This window comes from Neofelis nebulosa, chromosome 9 (assembly GCF_028018385.1).
Source record: "Neofelis nebulosa isolate mNeoNeb1 chromosome 9, mNeoNeb1.pri, whole genome shotgun sequence".
In the NCBI taxonomy this organism is placed as follows: Eukaryota; Metazoa; Chordata; class Mammalia; order Carnivora; family Felidae; genus Neofelis; species Neofelis nebulosa.
This window is the reverse complement of record NC_080790.1, coordinates 82,814,978-82,831,385: the sequence shown is the minus strand read 5'-3', so window position 1 is coordinate 82,831,385 and position 16,408 is coordinate 82,814,978. Positions and strand designations below refer to the sequence as shown.

The following is a 16,408-nucleotide window of genomic DNA, read 5'->3' as shown; positions in this document are numbered from 1 at the left end:
TCCTTTCTGGAACTACATGGAGGCCACCCAAATGTAGACAGGGCCAGGTGATGCTCCACATGCCACAAAGTGGCAGCTTGCCAAATAAGACTAAAAATACATAAAGGGTTCCACGTCCCTTCTCGCATCAAATCCCATCCCGGAGGCCCCACATTTTCATCTAGCACAAAACATAATACAGGATGTGAACACAGAATATTAAATGCAATAACAAGGATATGAAATAAGAAATTAAAAGCAGTCAAGAGAAACAAAGGTGGCCACAAATGCACAGTAAACTGGGTGCGGAAAGGGGCAGCAAACCCCCCAGCACTCCCCCCACCCTACATCCCTGGCTCTCCTCAGTTCGCCAATAGTCCTGGAGTTCAATGTTATACATTCACCTTCCAGAAGCTTGGTACCAAACCAGGGTGACCCAGACAGCACCTTCCAATAACAGACGGATCTCAGCTCACCTTTTTTCTCCAAGGCATCAGTGGCCCAGAGATGTCCCTTACTTGGTTCCTACGCTGTGGCGCTAAAAGCCCTAGAACATGCCCATCTGATAAGCATCTCCTGCCACCAGAAATCACTGGGGACATCTGCCCTGGCAGGAATCCACACACCCTCAGCAGCACAGAGGAGAAAGCCTGGGCAGGCACGGACCATGGAAGCCATCGGGCGGTAAAGCAGAAGGCATAGCTTTGGAGTCCCGAGGGCTCACTCTCCTTCTGGGTGCCAGTCCCCCAAGTTAGTCACCTTGTCTAAGCCTCCACTTTCCCTGCTGTGAAAGGAAGGTGGTAATAGCGTGTCTCTCACAAGACTTTGGGGAAGATAAAAGAGAAGCTTAAAGAGCCTTATAAACTGTGAAGTACTGGACCTGCCTGTTGTGAATGAGTCTTCTTCATGTCTGTTTGTAGCTACACCCAGCATCAGCCTCTCCCTGGGGTCGCGGGAGCACAAATTTCTCTCCCCCACTGTAGGGCTTTCGCATTCGTCCTTATCTTGTTGACCAGACTGACAGCTCTGAGCCTAAACCCCGGAGAGGGACACTCCTGAACCAGCCATACTTGGCTGCATTCAAATTCCTGGAAGCAGTTTACATACATACATACACACACACACACACACACACACACACACACACCCCACAACAACCCGCCAGGACCATCGTCAAGTCCCCCCCACCCCCACCCCGCAAAGGGATTTGAACAATCCTTATTCCGGTTTCACACAAAAATAAAAACAAGCAAAACCCCCACAGATTTCACCGCCATCACCTTCTTCCACAACAAACTGACAACCAAGTTCAGTCTAACTGACTTAAGAAGGACGCTTTCCGCGCGGTCTGTGCGGAAGGGAAAGGTGTCAAAGCCACGGTGGGTACCCACCCCACCCCCCACCCCCGCTCCCGCCCGCCCGCCTACCCGCCAACACTCCAACCCCGCAGGCTGCAGCTTCCTCCTACCTGGGCGAGCCCCGGGCCGCCCCGGGCCCAGCGCGGCGGGGCGGGCGCCCTGGGAGCCGGGCGAGGGGCTCCGGGGCGCGGGCGCGCGGTTAGTCACATGCCCGCCGGCTCCTGGGGGCGCCGGGCCGCCGCCGCCGCCGCCGCCGCGCGCTCCGGGTCGGCTCCGGGCGCGGACACGAGCAGGAGCCGCGCCGCCCTTGCTCCCGGGAACAGCCGGGCGCGGCTCCTGCTGCGCTGAGGCTCCGGCTCCGGCTTGGACGCCTCGGGCGGAGACGGACGGGGGTGGGTGGGCGGAGAAGGCGGGGCGGGCCGGGCTCAGCAGGGAGAGAGCTGGCCCGGTGCCCCCGCGCCCTACCCCCGGGAAGCCCGGGACTCCGGCCTGCCCCGCTCATCCCCCTCATCCCCGGGGGCCCCGGGCTCCCGCACCCTGGAGGGGCAGTGACCGTGGTCCCACCCGAAGTGACTTGGGACGACTCACCTGGACAGCGTAACCTGGCTACCACCCAACTGCGGGGTCCCTGGGCATGACTGCAGCGAATGGAGCTTGGGACTTTCAGGTCCCAGAAACACACACTTTCCAGCCTAAGAGACCAGATAGGGTCAGTCACTGGAGCCTGAGGCCTGGCCCCTGCTCTCTCACACTGGCCCTGGGAACTTTCACAACTCACCAACCTCTTGGTACCTCCTTTCCTCTTCACTGGAAAGGGATCACAGCAGCACCCACCTCATGGAGTGGTTGGGGAGATTACATAAATTAACACTGTAAACCAGCGCCAAGCCCAGGGTTGACACAAGAGTCACTTGCTGCTTGTTATTGTTTTGCGCCCGGATGAAAGAGCAGCTTATCGGTGGTACAGTCTTGATACCAGACTTCTTGGCCTGACCAGGTATTCTTTTAAGCTTAAAACCCACTTACTCCCATCCACTCATTTTGCACATGAGAACTGGTAGTCCTAGAAATGCAGTGAATGGCCGGGGTCAGGCGTAGACTTTGGTGCGGGGAGGGAAAGATGCTGGGGTATCAGCAGAGGCTGGCTTGGGCTCCAAGCCCCACAGCCAGGGGCTTGGAAGCTGCTCTTCCCTTTCCAAAACTCCGTACCTCCAGCAAGTGCCTGGACCCTGACTTGTTTTGAGGACCTAATGAGCCATCCTCTGGGGAGACATTGAGTAAATGATGATTGCTTCCTTCCTAACAGAACACACACACACACACACACACACACACACACACACCCTTCCTGTATCCCTTCCAGGCTGGGCAGGTGCTGGTTTCCATAGTCCTTCCCTTGACATCTCTGTCGGAAACCCAAGAATTGAGATAACCCTGGCCTCAGCTGGCCCAGATAATTCTGGGCTGGAGGAAAGCATAAAGAAGCCAACAGCAATAATTCATCAACCCTAATGCTGACTTGTGGCCTGCTGTGATGATAATTTCTTATTTTTTAAAAAATTTTATCTGGTTCCAGCCCTTGCATCTGGTTCCTCTTTCTCCAAGGAACAGGCTTAACTCTGGGGCCAGTGACATGGTATTATGAGAATTCACCAGGCGTGCCTGGGTGGCTCAGCGCCTGGGGTCATAATCTCACAGGTTGATGAGATCGAGCCCCACATCGGGCTCTGCGCTGACAGCGCTGAGCCCGCTGGGGATTCTCTCTCTCCCTCTCTCTCTGCCCATCCCCCTGCTCACTCTTTCTCTCTCAAAATAAATAAATAAAATTTTAAAAATAGCTTAAAAAAAAAAAGAATTCACCAGATGTCCCCATCTCTTTAGTATTCCTTTTTAGAGTGGTGGTTCTCAAAACATTGATTATACATCAGAATCATCAGGAGAGAGAGCTGGACCACTGTTGCCCAGATCTGTCACATGAAAATCTCTGGGACTGAGGCCCAAATCTCAGTGTTATTAAAGCTCCTAGGTGATTCCAACATGCAGCCAGGGGTGGGAACAACTGTTCCTCTGAGCCCCCCTAGTGATGGCCTTACTGTGAACCCTCCGCTTGAAGCTGCTTCAGCACGTGTCCCAGGGGCACTTAATGAAAGCTAGCGTGAGCAGGTCAGGCTCAGTGCTGCAGAACTAGTGTTGTTAGTGAGCATAAACATATCTCACAGTTCGTATAGTGAAGGTTTTTAAACAGTTTACGAGTAGAAAACATGATGAGTCTGTGTAGTAATGTAGAATTTAAAATTACATTTTAATCTAAATTTCAAAATTAAAATTTAATTTTAATTTAAAATTACATTAAAATTAAAATTTAATCCTAATTTAAAATTACACTTAAAATTAAACTAAATTAAATTTAAATTAATAAAGTTAAATGTAATTAAATTTTTAAATTGGAATTAAAATTACACTTCTCCTTGTTTTTTTCATTGTATTCTGATGCCTCCCACCCACCCCTACCCCAACCATCCTGCTAGACACGTGAGCCCTTAGACCCAGATAAAACACGCATACACCCGTCTATTATGAGGATGGGATTTGAAGACCTTCCCTTCTTACCTATAGCCACTGTTCTCTCTGGCACTTTGAATGTATCTCCTCCCTCACTCAGCCATGCTAACCACGTTTCCGAACTCTCCCTTCCCTTTGTTTCCTTTCCTAGGTGGCTCGTGTGTCCACCTGTCTTGCTTCACCCCTGAGTTGAAAGCTCATGGTGCGGAGATTGTCACTCCTGTATGCTCTGGTCTCAGCACCACACAAATGCTCTGAATGCGAATGTGTAAGACATATGCCTCCGCGGAGGTGATGATATTTGTGTGTTTCACAAAAACTTACGAGAAACGGAAATAACATCCAGGGTCTGGATGGCACCTTCTGGAGTGTTATCTCCCTCACTACCTTCCCATCTCTGAGACTCCTGTCTCAGACTCGACTTCTTCAGTCGAAGACTCGACTGTCTGCCATCGCCAGACCACCTTTCTTGAGAGAGACCGTATTCTCTGAGGATTTTCGGTGTATGACCCGCCTAGCAAGCTGCCCAAATCATGGGACTGTATTTGATAAGAGTGTCTAGTAATACACAAGAAACAGAATCCTGGAAACCACCAGTGTCATAGCAAAGCCCTGTGTCCAGGGTGGTCTGTGCCAAGGGACAGCTGTGACAGTGGAACTGCCTGGGCCTGAGAACAGGCTGTTTCACAAATGGTGACACAACACTCCTAGAGTGTTCAGAGTCCCCAGACCCTCAGAGGGGGATGCCAAGGGGTAAGAAAGCCGACACTGACCACCCCTGGCAGCTGGGGACACCAAGGCACGCATGATCCCAGCTGGGGTCGGTAAGTCCAGAGGACGACGTATGGAGAGAACTCCAGTCAGTGTCCACAAGGACAAGGGGTTTAGAAAGAGAAGGATTCTAAACAGAGGAGGCTGAGTCTTGCAGCAGTAGAGACTAAGCAACTCTGAAGTGGCAAGCTTTTTTTCTAGCGCTAGAGATGGAAATGAGGATCCATGAACTAAGCTGACTTCAGTTGTGGAAAATAAAATGACATCTTTGCACACAGGGCCTCTGTGATTCTTGCTACGCCTGTTTTTCGTTATTTATAGAACTGCCAGTAACTGCTCACAGAACCACAGTGTTCCCTGAGATAGGTTTAAAAACCACTGTCCTACATGGACTTCCTTCTACAGCCTAGTTTTTCGTTCCTTTCACACATTTTCCATCTCCTGACCTCCAAATAACCACCTTTTCAATCTGTGTCTCATATTACCTCCCATTACTGCCACTTGTCCGTTTTCATTGGCTCAGGACTGTCCCTTTCTCTAAGCAGTTCTTTGTGGGTTTCTCTGATCGTTTTGCTGTTCAGATTCCTCTGATTTTGCAAGACCTTTACCAAGCAGAAAGCCGCATGTGAACCAGAGATGAGAGTTGATGAGAAACTGTAGAATATCATAAAATTGCCAATGACGGTAAACTATTTCTTAACTTCCTTTATAAGACGAGGACAAAAAGATGGACATGGCAGGCAGCCCGGCAAACTTTTTATTCTAATTGCGGCTTTAATCTTGCTCAATGAAAGCAACTGAGGGGCTCCTGGGTGGCTCAGGCAGTTAAGCGTCTGACTTCAGCTCAGGTCATGATCTCACGGTTCCTGGGTTCGAGCCCCACATCAGGCTCTGTGCTGACAGCTCGGAGCCTGAAGCCTGCTTCAGACTCTGTGTCTCTTTCGCTCTCTCTGCCCCTCTCACGCTCACATTCTGTCTTCTTCTCTCAAAAATAAATAAACATTAAAATAAAATTAAGAACAAAAAGCAACTGAGTGCAAGTGGCTTCTTACACACAGCACAGAAGTTCTGTGAAACAGCACAGAAGTTCCAGAGACCGATAGAGGGGGTGGCTTCCAAGAACTCCTGCACCGAACAGAACCAGACTAGTGGCCTCTTACTCTCTTATGCCAGATCTTTATCCGATCATTGGTTGAACACATGAAACTCAAAGCACCAATAGTCAAGCCAGCCATCATCACCACCCAAAAGGCAGCCATTACCAGCTTCCCTCATCATCCAAGAAGGGCTTTTTCTTTTTAATGTTTAGTATTTATTTTGAGAGAAAAAATAGAGAGCAAGGAGGGGAGGAGCAGAGAGAGAAGGAGACAGAGAATCCCAAGCAGGCTCTGCACTGACAGTGCAGAGCCCCTCATGGGGTTTGAACTCATGAACTGCGAGATTGTGCGAGTTACAGACTTCCTGAAGATGATTATTATGATTATCTCACCAGCAAATAAAGGGAAAAGGAGAATTATGAGATAGTGAAAAAGGTTTAGCTTGAAATATACTATTTTGAGTAAAAGAAGTAGTTATTTCCTTGTACGTTTCAGCAAGTGCTAACTGCAAGAATGATTTAGTTTCTAGTATTGTTATTTTTTTAAGTTTATTTATTTATTTTTGAGAGAGAGCGAAAAAGAGAGAAAGAGAGAGATAATCCCAAGCAAGCTCCATGCTGTCAGTGCAAAGCTGGATGTGGGGCTCAAACCCATGAACCTGAGATCATGACCTGAGACAAAATCAAGAATCAGACACTTAACTGACTGAGCCACCCAGGTGCCCCTCTAGTGTTGTTATTTGATGGTTTGCCAAGAAGTAGTGCAACCATCAGAAGTAAGCCTCTACAGACAAAGATACTTAGAAAGGTAAGGAGCAAGCTACTACCCCTGACAATAGAAGCAGAAGAAAAATCTGGCCAGACTCAGGAGTGCCATATTTGTTGAATCATTTTGCTAATTTCCAAAGACTATGTTAACACCTGTTCCATTCTTTTGTGTCCTCACAACAAACAATTTGGCAATAGTCAGCAGCAGGTGGACTACTGTCCAACAATAATTACTATTATCCACGACTTCCCTGAGAGAGGATGGGAGCTGGGAAAGTTCTCTGTCCTGGGTCCAAAGGTTGAGAGAAGAGGCCTTAATACCACTGATTCCTTTTTTACCTCTTGCAACCTTATAAGAAAATTGCTGAATTAAGAGCCTGGGTGATGAGTGCTGAGCTCTTCGTACCCTGGGATAGTTAGATCTGCTGAGGAGCTCAGCTGACAGTCTAGAACATAGTTGGTATTGTCCTCACAGGAGGTGAGTGATACTGGGCTTCAGGTCCTCCTGAGAGTGACAACAATAGAAGCCTATAATATAATTTCCCCCGAAAATGGCATAAAAGATTTAGGATCCAGTCTAGAACAGACTCTGGGCAGGAGACACAGAAGGTCCCCTGACTGTGACTTATGCACAGCTCTCAGGAGGTGACTCCAAGGACTCCCTCTTGTATTCTTCTCCATCTGTGGTGTGCTATTTAATACCTCAGCCTCTAGAATCATGACACTATTTAAATTATTTAAAATTAAATAAAATTTAAAATTCAGTTGCACTAGTTACACTTTAGGAACTTAATAGCCATCACATGTCATGAGTGGCTACCATATTGGATAGCACACCCATAGAACATTTCCATTACTGCAGAATGTTCTATTGGACATTGCTACTCTAGAGTCTAGACAATTCAAGGCCTCTGGAAAAGAGGTCTTTCCCTAGCAAACTAGTCTTCATCCAGAATAAATAATCTGCTCATTTTAAATCTATACTTAAGTGAAAATATTTACACCTTCCCCTTTCCTTCTCATCAACCTTGTCATTGTTTAATCTGTCTTCCATTTCTCAGCTAAAACATACCAGGTCACATGTTTTCTCTATATTTTATGAGCTCATTTTTTATTGTTATTTTTTGTTATTATTGTTATTTATTGTTATTATTGTAATTACCTTACATTCATCAATATGATTCTTTGTCCATAATTGTTTCATGTCTATATTTTTATTTTTCTAATAAAAATATATGTAAGATCTTCAAGGATAGGAATAATGAAGGGGGGGGGGAGGTGGATCTCTCCAATGCCTGTCCCAGAATACTCATTTACAACCTTGAATGTGAGAAGTAGTCAACCAGGAGCGCCTGGGTGGCTCAGTTGGTTCAACTTCCGACTTCAGCTCAGGTCATGATCTCACGGTTTGTGAATTTGAACCACGCATCGGGCTCTGTGCTAACAGCTCAGAACTTGGAGCCTGCTTTGGATTCTGTGTCTCCTTCTCTCTCTGCCCCTCTCCTGCTTGTGCTCTGTCTCTCTCTCTCTCAAAAATAAAAATAAATAAAAATAATTTTTAAAAAAAGAAGTAATCACCCAACCAGCTAAGGAAGAGGGTATAGGGAGGTTTTTCATAAGTATCACCGCAAACTTGTGCTGTGCCCATAGTGATTTCTAGCAGAGGCAACAATCTAGTCCCCAGTCACAAGATCATGAAATCAGCAATAGAATATTTATTACTTTTCAATTAAAAACAAAAAAGACTGAAGGTTTTAAATACAATATGTTAGCACTGTAAAATCTTACCACAGTACATTTTCATCACTCCTTTTTTTATTCTCTAAGAAAAAAAAAATCATTTACAGTGCTGCTTTGCCCTGCTGCTTTGACATATTGTGTGCTTGTCAAGGAACTTGGCGATTTCCCAATCTGGACGTGAAAATAATAACACAGAGAAACAATCTCAGAGAAGGAGCCCAAGGAGAAAAAAATGTAGGTGACACCCAGAGCCCAGGCTTTCTCAAGAGTGTGAGGACTGGTCCCTGTGCATAAGAGTTGAGATGCAGATGATGGGGCGCCTGGGTGGATCAGTTGGTTAAGCGTCCAACTTCAGCTCAGGTCATGATCTCATAGCCCATGAGTTTTAGCCCGCATCAGGCTTTGTGCTGACAGCTCAGAGCCTGGAGCCTGCTTCCGATTCTGTGTCTCCCCCTCTCTGCCCCTCCCCACTCACGCTCTGTCTCTATCTCTCAAAAATAAATAAACATTAAAAAATAATAATAATAATAATAAAAAGCTTAAATGTAGAGGAAAGCCCTATGTGTCCTAGACTCTGAAATAACATCTGCGGAGAGAGAAACCCAAGCCAGACATGGCAGGGAGCAGAGACCATGGACAAGAACAGGGCCAAGCACACTGTGGGCTCAGGGGCACAACAGAGCCCCCATAACTACCACCTCACACACTGATCTCATACATCTTCTTTCCAATGGATCCCAAAGTTTTTCATATTATTCATATGAAAATGATATCAATAATATTGATACGATATTACTGATTGTAAAGGGCATTGCTTTTTTTAAGATTTTATTTTTATTTTATTTTTAATTTTTTTAACCTTTATTTATTTTTGAGACAGAGAGAGACAGAGCATGAATGGGGGAGGGCCAGAGAGAGGGAGACACAGAATCGGAAGCAGGCTCCAGGCTCTGAGCCACCAGCCCAGAGCCCGACACGGGGCTCGAACTCACGGACCGCGAGATCGTGACCTGAGCGGAAGTCGGACGCTTAACCGACTGAGCCACCCAGGCGCCCCAAGATTTTATTTTTTAAGTGATCACTACACCCAACTTGAGGCTCAAACTCACAACCCCAAGATCAAGAGTTGCACACTCCATGGACTGAGTCAGCCAGGCACCTCAAGGGTATTGCTTTTAAATTTAGATTCCTGACTGTTCATTACTAGTATGCAGAAATACAACCAATATTTATATATTTACCTTGTGATCACAAAACTCACTTATTGGTTCTAGTAGCTTTTTTATTGAGTTCATAGGATTTTCTATGTAAACCACCATGTTGTCTACAAACAGAGTTTTACTTCTTCTCTTCCAATCTGGATGGCTTTTATCTTTTCCTGACTTTTTACACCAGCCAGATCTAGTACCATGCTGAACAGAAGTGAGGAAAGTAGACATTCTTGCCTTGTTCCTAATCTTAGGGGAAACTTTCAGTCTATGATATTAGATGTAGGTCTTTCACAGATGCCCTTTATCAGGTTGAGGAAGTGCGCTTCTATTCTTAATTTTCTGAGAATTTTTATCAGGAATAGATGTTGGATTTTGTCAAATGCCTTTTCTGCATCTTTTGAGATGATCATATGGTTTTTCTTTTTTGGTTTTATTAATATGGTGAATTACATTTATCAACTTTCCATTGCTAAGCCAGAATTACATTTATCAACTTTCCATTGCTAAGCCAGAATTACATTTATCAACTTTCCATTGCTAAGCCAACTTGGCATTCCTGGCATAAAGCCCTCTTGGCCATGATGTATTTGTGTTTTTACACATTGTTGGAATGGACTTACTAATATTTTGTTTATAATTTGTATGTCTTTCTTCATGAGGAATACTGGCCTACAGTTATTTTTTTTCTTGTAATGTCTTATCTGGTTTTGATATCCAAGTAATACTAACGTCAAAAAGTTGGGGAGAACTCATGACTTGGGAAGTATGTATTCCTCTTCAATTTTCTGGAAAATTCTGTACATAATTGATACTATTTCTTCTTTAAGTGTTTGGCAGAATTCACCAGGAAAGTTATTTGGGCCTAGAGGTTTTTTTGCAGGAAAATTTTCCATACAAATTCAATTTCTTTAATAGACAGAAGACTATCCAAGTCATCTATTTCTTCTTGAATGAGGTTGGTAGTTTGTGTCTTTGAAAGAAATTATCCAGTTCATTTAAGTATCAAAATTTTTTGCATAATTTTATTCCTAATATTCTGTCATTATCCTTTTAATAGTTGTAGTGTGGTGCAGTGATATTACCTAAGCCCTGATATTGATATTTCTGTCTTCTCTCTTTTATTCTTGATCATGCTACCCAGGGCTGTATCAATTTACTGCTCTCCTCAAGCATCAGCTTTTGGTGTCATTAATTTCTCTAGTATGTTTCTGTTTTCTATGTAATTGTTCTCTGCTTTGATCTTTGTTACTTCTTATCTTCTGCTTGCTTTGGGTGTAATTTGTTTCTCTTTTCCTAGTTGTAGTTGAGGCTGAGGCCATGGATTTAACACTTTTCTGCTTTTTTAAATAGGCATTTCATGCTGAAAATTTCTCCATAAGTGATGTATATCATTCCACATCTAAGAACCTTACTTAAAAATAGAACTATCATATGATCCAGCAATCCCACTTCTGGGTATTTATCTAAAGAAAATGAAAACACTGATTTGGAAAGGCACATGTACCCCTATGTTCATTGCAGCATTATTTACAACAGCCAAGATATGGAAGCAGCCCAAGTGTCCACTGATAGAAGAATGGGTAAAGAAGATGTGGTATATATACACGAGGGAATATTACTCAGCCATAAAAATGAATACAATCCTGCCATTTGCAGCAACATGGATGGACCTAGAAGGTATTATGCTAAGTGAAATAAGTCAGACAAAGACAAATACCATATGATTTCATTTATATGTGGAATCTAAAAAACAAAATGAAATGGAAACAGACTCATAGATGTGGAGAACAGACTGGTGGTTGTCACAGGGGTGTGGGGTGGGGGGGACAGGTAAATCAGGTGAAGATAATTAAGAGGTACAAACTTCTCAGTTATAAAACAAATACGTCACAACTTACTGAAAAGTATCACATAGGGAACATAGTCGATAATATTGGAATTATTGGAATATTGGCGTTATTGGAATAACTTTGTATGGTGCCAGAGGATAAAGGTGATTATGTTTTAATGTATAAAATCATCACACTATGTTGTACACCTGAAACTAATATGATATTGTATATCCATTATAATTCAATATAAAAAAAAGAAACTTACAACACCATAGCCCCATCTTTTCCTGCCTGGCTTTTGTGCTATGTGTGTCATTCATTTTGCTTTTACGTATGTTAAAAACCTCACACTGCACTATCACTCCTTCTGTTTGAACAGTCCATTTTCTTTTAAAGAAATTTATGCCATAATTTCACCTCCATCTGTCATCATTTTCCTTCTGCCTAAAGGATTACCTTTAATATTTGGTAGTGTAGGTCTGCCGGTGATGAATTCAGGTTTTGTACGTTTAAAAGAGTTTAATTTTGCTTTGTTTTTGGAAAGCATTTTCACTGTATATAGAATTCTAGGTCGTCAGCATTTTTTCCCCAGTACTGTAGAGACAATGCTTCAAAGCCTTTTGGCTTACGTTGTTTCTGTGAGAAATCTGTCTTCTTGTCATCCTTGTTCCTCGGCATGTTCTTTCACTTACTGCTTTTAAGATTTTACTCTTTACCACTGGTTTTAAGCAATGTGATTATCACAGAACATAATGTATCGATCTCTGTTTCTCAGGGTTCACTGAACTTCTTGGATGGATGGGCTTGTAATTTTCATCCAATTTGTAAAAGTTCTGGCCATTGTTTTCAAATATTCCTTCTGTGACCCCTCCTGCTTTTTGGAGACTTTGATAACGTGTATTTGGCTGCTTGAAATTGCCCTACAGTTCACTGATGCTCTGTTCTTTTTTTATTTGTTTTTCTCCTCTGTGTTTCATTTTGATAGTTTCTACTGTTGTGTCTTTAAATTCATTATTCTACATCGTCTAATCTGATGTGAATCTCATTTAGTATACTTTGATCTCAGACTTTGTAGTTTTCATCTCTAGAAGTTATAGGTGGGCCTTTTTTTTTTTCTTTTTTTAACATCTTCCATTCCTCTACTTACTGCTTTGAGCATATGGAATATAGTTGTAATAACTGTTTGAATGTCTTGGTCTGTGTTGGTTTTAGTTGGTTTTGATTGATTGATTTTTCTCCTCCTTATTTGTCTACTTCTTTGCATTGCACAGTGATTTCTTATTAGATGCCAAACACTGAAGTTTAACTTGCTTGATGCTTGGTATGTTTGAGTTCAAGGATGCATTCTAGCTCTTGGAAGTGCTTCCATTATTTGGGGTGTTGCCCTTATGATTCATCAGGCAGGGCCATGGCAGCATTCAGTGTGGGACTCATTTCACCCCACTGCTCAAACACAATCCTAGTTCTCTATCAAATGCCTGCAGGTTGTGAGGTTCTCCATTCTGACAGGCGGGAACAGAAATTATGCCTGGCCTTGCTGTCTACTACTTCATCTAATCCCATGGGTGGTTAATTTCTGGCCTCAGGTAGTTCCCTCACACGTGGGCTGACCCATACTCTGCTGAATTCTCAAGGGAGACCCCCCCCACCCCCTGCAGACTTGACGTTCTTCCTCATTAAGGTTTCTCCTCTCTGGCATCCATTCTTGTGAACTACAGCAACCTGGGTCTCCCTTGGCCCTCAGCTCCATCTCAATTCAGCAAGTTTGCTGAGTTCTGCCAAGACCTCCCTTCCCTGTGGAAATGGCTAGACACCCTTCCACAGCCTGGGAATTCTCTCATGTCAGTAAGTGGGGGCAACCATAGGGCTCACCTCATTTTTCTCCCAGTCTCTCAAGGGTCCCTGTCCTTCAATGGCTGATGTCCAGTATCTTAAATGCCCTGGTTTCATGTATTTTATACAGCTCTTTTGTTGTCTGTCATGAGAAAGTAAATCCAGACCCTACTAGTCAATCTTGGCTGACAGCAGAACTTGGCTACACAGTTCTCAGTGTTCATAAATATGACAGTTGGCCAGGAACATGTCTAACATTCTTTACACATCTCAAAACTTTTTCCTTTTAATTTTGTTTGGAAAAGTTTTTGAAATATTTCTAAATCACAACCCAGAATTAATAAATGTTAGCCAAAACCAAGACTTTTGAGGAAGGAAGGAAATTGTGAATGATGTCAGATAAAGGGCAGTCTGGCAACCGCTGGGTCCCAGAGGCAGAGAGACGAAGGTTGTGCCAGGGGGAGGGGAGAGGAAAAATAGTGAAGGAGGAGGAGGGGAAGGAAGGAAAGGGAAGAGGAAGGAAAAAAGACATATAAAGTCCAAAGAACCTAATTATCTATCCCCAGGGTTGCCAAACCCAAGAATTTTAAAGGAAGCATTATTAGCAATTGTGATTGTTTGAATACAGGCATCGGGAGGGAAAAGTTGAGAGGAATTCTATGAGGGCCCCAAAATATTGTTAAAGAGAACAAATAGTTTACATTAGTGGCTCTCAAAGTTCCCTGAGATCCTTTTAGAGGTCCACAAGGTCCAAACTACTTTGATTTAATTCAAAGACGGTGTTACGTGTATTCTTCACACACATTCTCTTGCAAGCACACAGTGGATTTTCCAGAAGCTACATGATGTGTATCTCAAAGATTGAATGCAGAAGCAGATATAAGATTCATCTGTACTCTGTTGAGCCAAACATTCAAGAGATTTCCAGAACAATGTAAAACAATGCTACTTTTTCCATTTGTTTTCAAAATACATTTTTGTAAGAGAAATGTTATGTTAACTGCTAATGGATTTATTTTTCTTTTAACATGATCAATAAAATTTTTAATTGTTTTTTTTTCAATATATGAAATTTATTGTCAAATTGGTTTCCATACAACACCCAGTGCTCATCCCAAAAGGTGCCCTCCTCAATATCCATCACCCACCCTCCCCTCCCTCCCACCCCCCACCAACCCTCAGTTTGTTCTCAGTAATTCGTTTTAATGTCTAATATGTGTAATATCAGTAGAGTTAATCAGGTAAACAAATCTCTTTAAAGTTTTCAATAATTTTTCAGAGTGTGAAGGGGTCCTTAGCCCACAAGCCTAAGAACTTCTGTTCTAAAGCTTTTGCAGCCTTACAGAGACCACTGAGTACTTCATGGAAGTATCTTCCCCAGAACAAGGATCAAGAAGATCCTTGAAGATCAAGGAGTCACAAGGGAGAATCACCCCCAACACCGGCTGCTTTACCTTTTATCCAGACTTTGAAATGATGACTCCTAGAACAGCAGCCCCTGTAAGCCTCATCCACAAGGAACTGAGTCTTAACTCATTATTGAGATCTGAATTGCTCTTTTCAGTGCTACAAGTCCCACCCCGAATTTCTCGAAAGGGTTGCGAAATTGCCAGTGTCCTCTCCAGTCTACTTCACCATAATTTTTCCACTATTCATCTGACCCATGCCTAATAATTGATCATTTATGAAGGAAGGAAATGTATAATCAAGCACCTATTACATGTCTGACAGTGAGTTCAGTGCTTTCATAGGACATCACATTTGTGCTCACCACCCTATGAAAAATATCATTATCTCCTTGTTTTATAGATGGAAACATAAAAGTTAAGGATCTTGCCTCAGATTATCCAGTGAGTGAAATAAACCAACGGGGACTCAGCTCACTCTCCAAAGCTCATGGTCTTTGCCATTCATACTGGTACCTTTCACTGCTCTGCCATTATCACTATTGTGTTGCTATTGTTTGTAAAGTAAAAAAACACCCTGAAATATCGGAACTCTGCTTTCTATAACCAGAGGGAGAATAGCCTAGTGGCTATAAGTGTAGACAAAGGAGCTGGACAGCTGTAGGTTGGATCCCAGATCTATCATGTACTAGCTGTGTGGTGCTGAGCAAGTCACTAAACTTCTTTGTTTCCTTGATGGTAAAAAATGTTCTTAATTACACCTGCTTTACATATCAACTGAAAAAGTTGATATATAAAGAGCATTTAAACATTGTCTGATACATAGTCAATGATAGAGATGAGTGTTATTTGCCATACGTTAATTATATTTGGGTAAATTACTCAGGATCTATGAACCTAAAAAAACAGGTATAAAAATACCTGCCTGGGGCACCTGGGAGGCTCAGTTGGTTAAGCACCTGAGTCTTGATATTGGCTCAGGTCATGATCTCATGGTTCATCAGATCGAGCCCTGCATCAGGCTCTGCAGTGATCCCGTGGAGCCTGCTTGGGATTCTCTCTCTCCCTGTCTCTCTGCCCCTCCCCTCCTTGCTCTCTCTCTCTCTCAGAATAAATGAATATTAAAAAAAAATAACTGTCCAGTTACACCAGAGAGTTATTGAGAAAGTCACAGATAATGAATGTACTAGACAGTATTTTTAACTTCATAATATGCAAATAAGCAAACAATATAGAAGCTTTATTTGCCAAAAACTCCCAATATGATGTCATTTTTGAATAGGGAGTTTTCTGGTAAAGAGGAGATCAGTATTTCTGGCTAAAAGAGTATGTACTTGTCACCACAGCTAATAAATCCCTTATTCCAAAAACACTAACCGAAACCACAGTTAAAAAGCAGGATATTTCTGCACAAACACTCAAGTCTAAAGTAACCAAGTGTGAAATGTAAAATGACTCAGTCTCTCTCTGTGTGATCGAACAGTGAATTTTGTTAATATCATGAGGAACTATCGGGAGCTGAAATTTATACAGTCCTCAGAGATAATGAAGGACTTAAAACAAACAAAAGGTCAGTTTGCAACCAGAAGTTTCTCAACATTCCTTACGTAAACTCAGAAATTCAATTATTGCCATGCCAAAGTTGTTCTGCTGCCCTTCATTTTTCATTGTTAAAAAGTTTTACCAAAACTTGAATCATTTCCTGTCCTGACAACCGCAATATCTTTTTCCCATTCTTTCTACACTACTAAACTCCAAATTACTATTGCCAAAGAAATTCCCTTCTGCATTGCCAAATGGTATCTCAAGCCATTAGATGTCACATGCACATGAGCACACACGGGAGCATGCA

At 43.0% G+C, this 16,408-nt stretch overlaps 1 protein-coding gene across 8 annotated transcripts in view; it reads right to left on the bottom strand.

Moving 5' to 3' along the window:
• The window catches only part of IL1R1 (interleukin 1 receptor type 1), a 75,290-nt gene that overhangs the window by 39,059 nt on the left and 19,823 nt on the right, over positions 1–16,408 (bottom strand). For 2 of the 8 annotated variants that reach the window (XM_058684542.1, XM_058684545.1), the window contains exon 1: positions 1,448–1,659. The exons of the other annotated variants lie outside the window; for them this stretch is intronic. The gene's annotated coding sequence lies outside the window, so the exon portion shown is untranslated. Of the gene's footprint in view, positions 1–1,447; positions 1,660–16,408 lie in introns of those variants that run through there. 8 annotated transcript variants of the gene reach the window in all.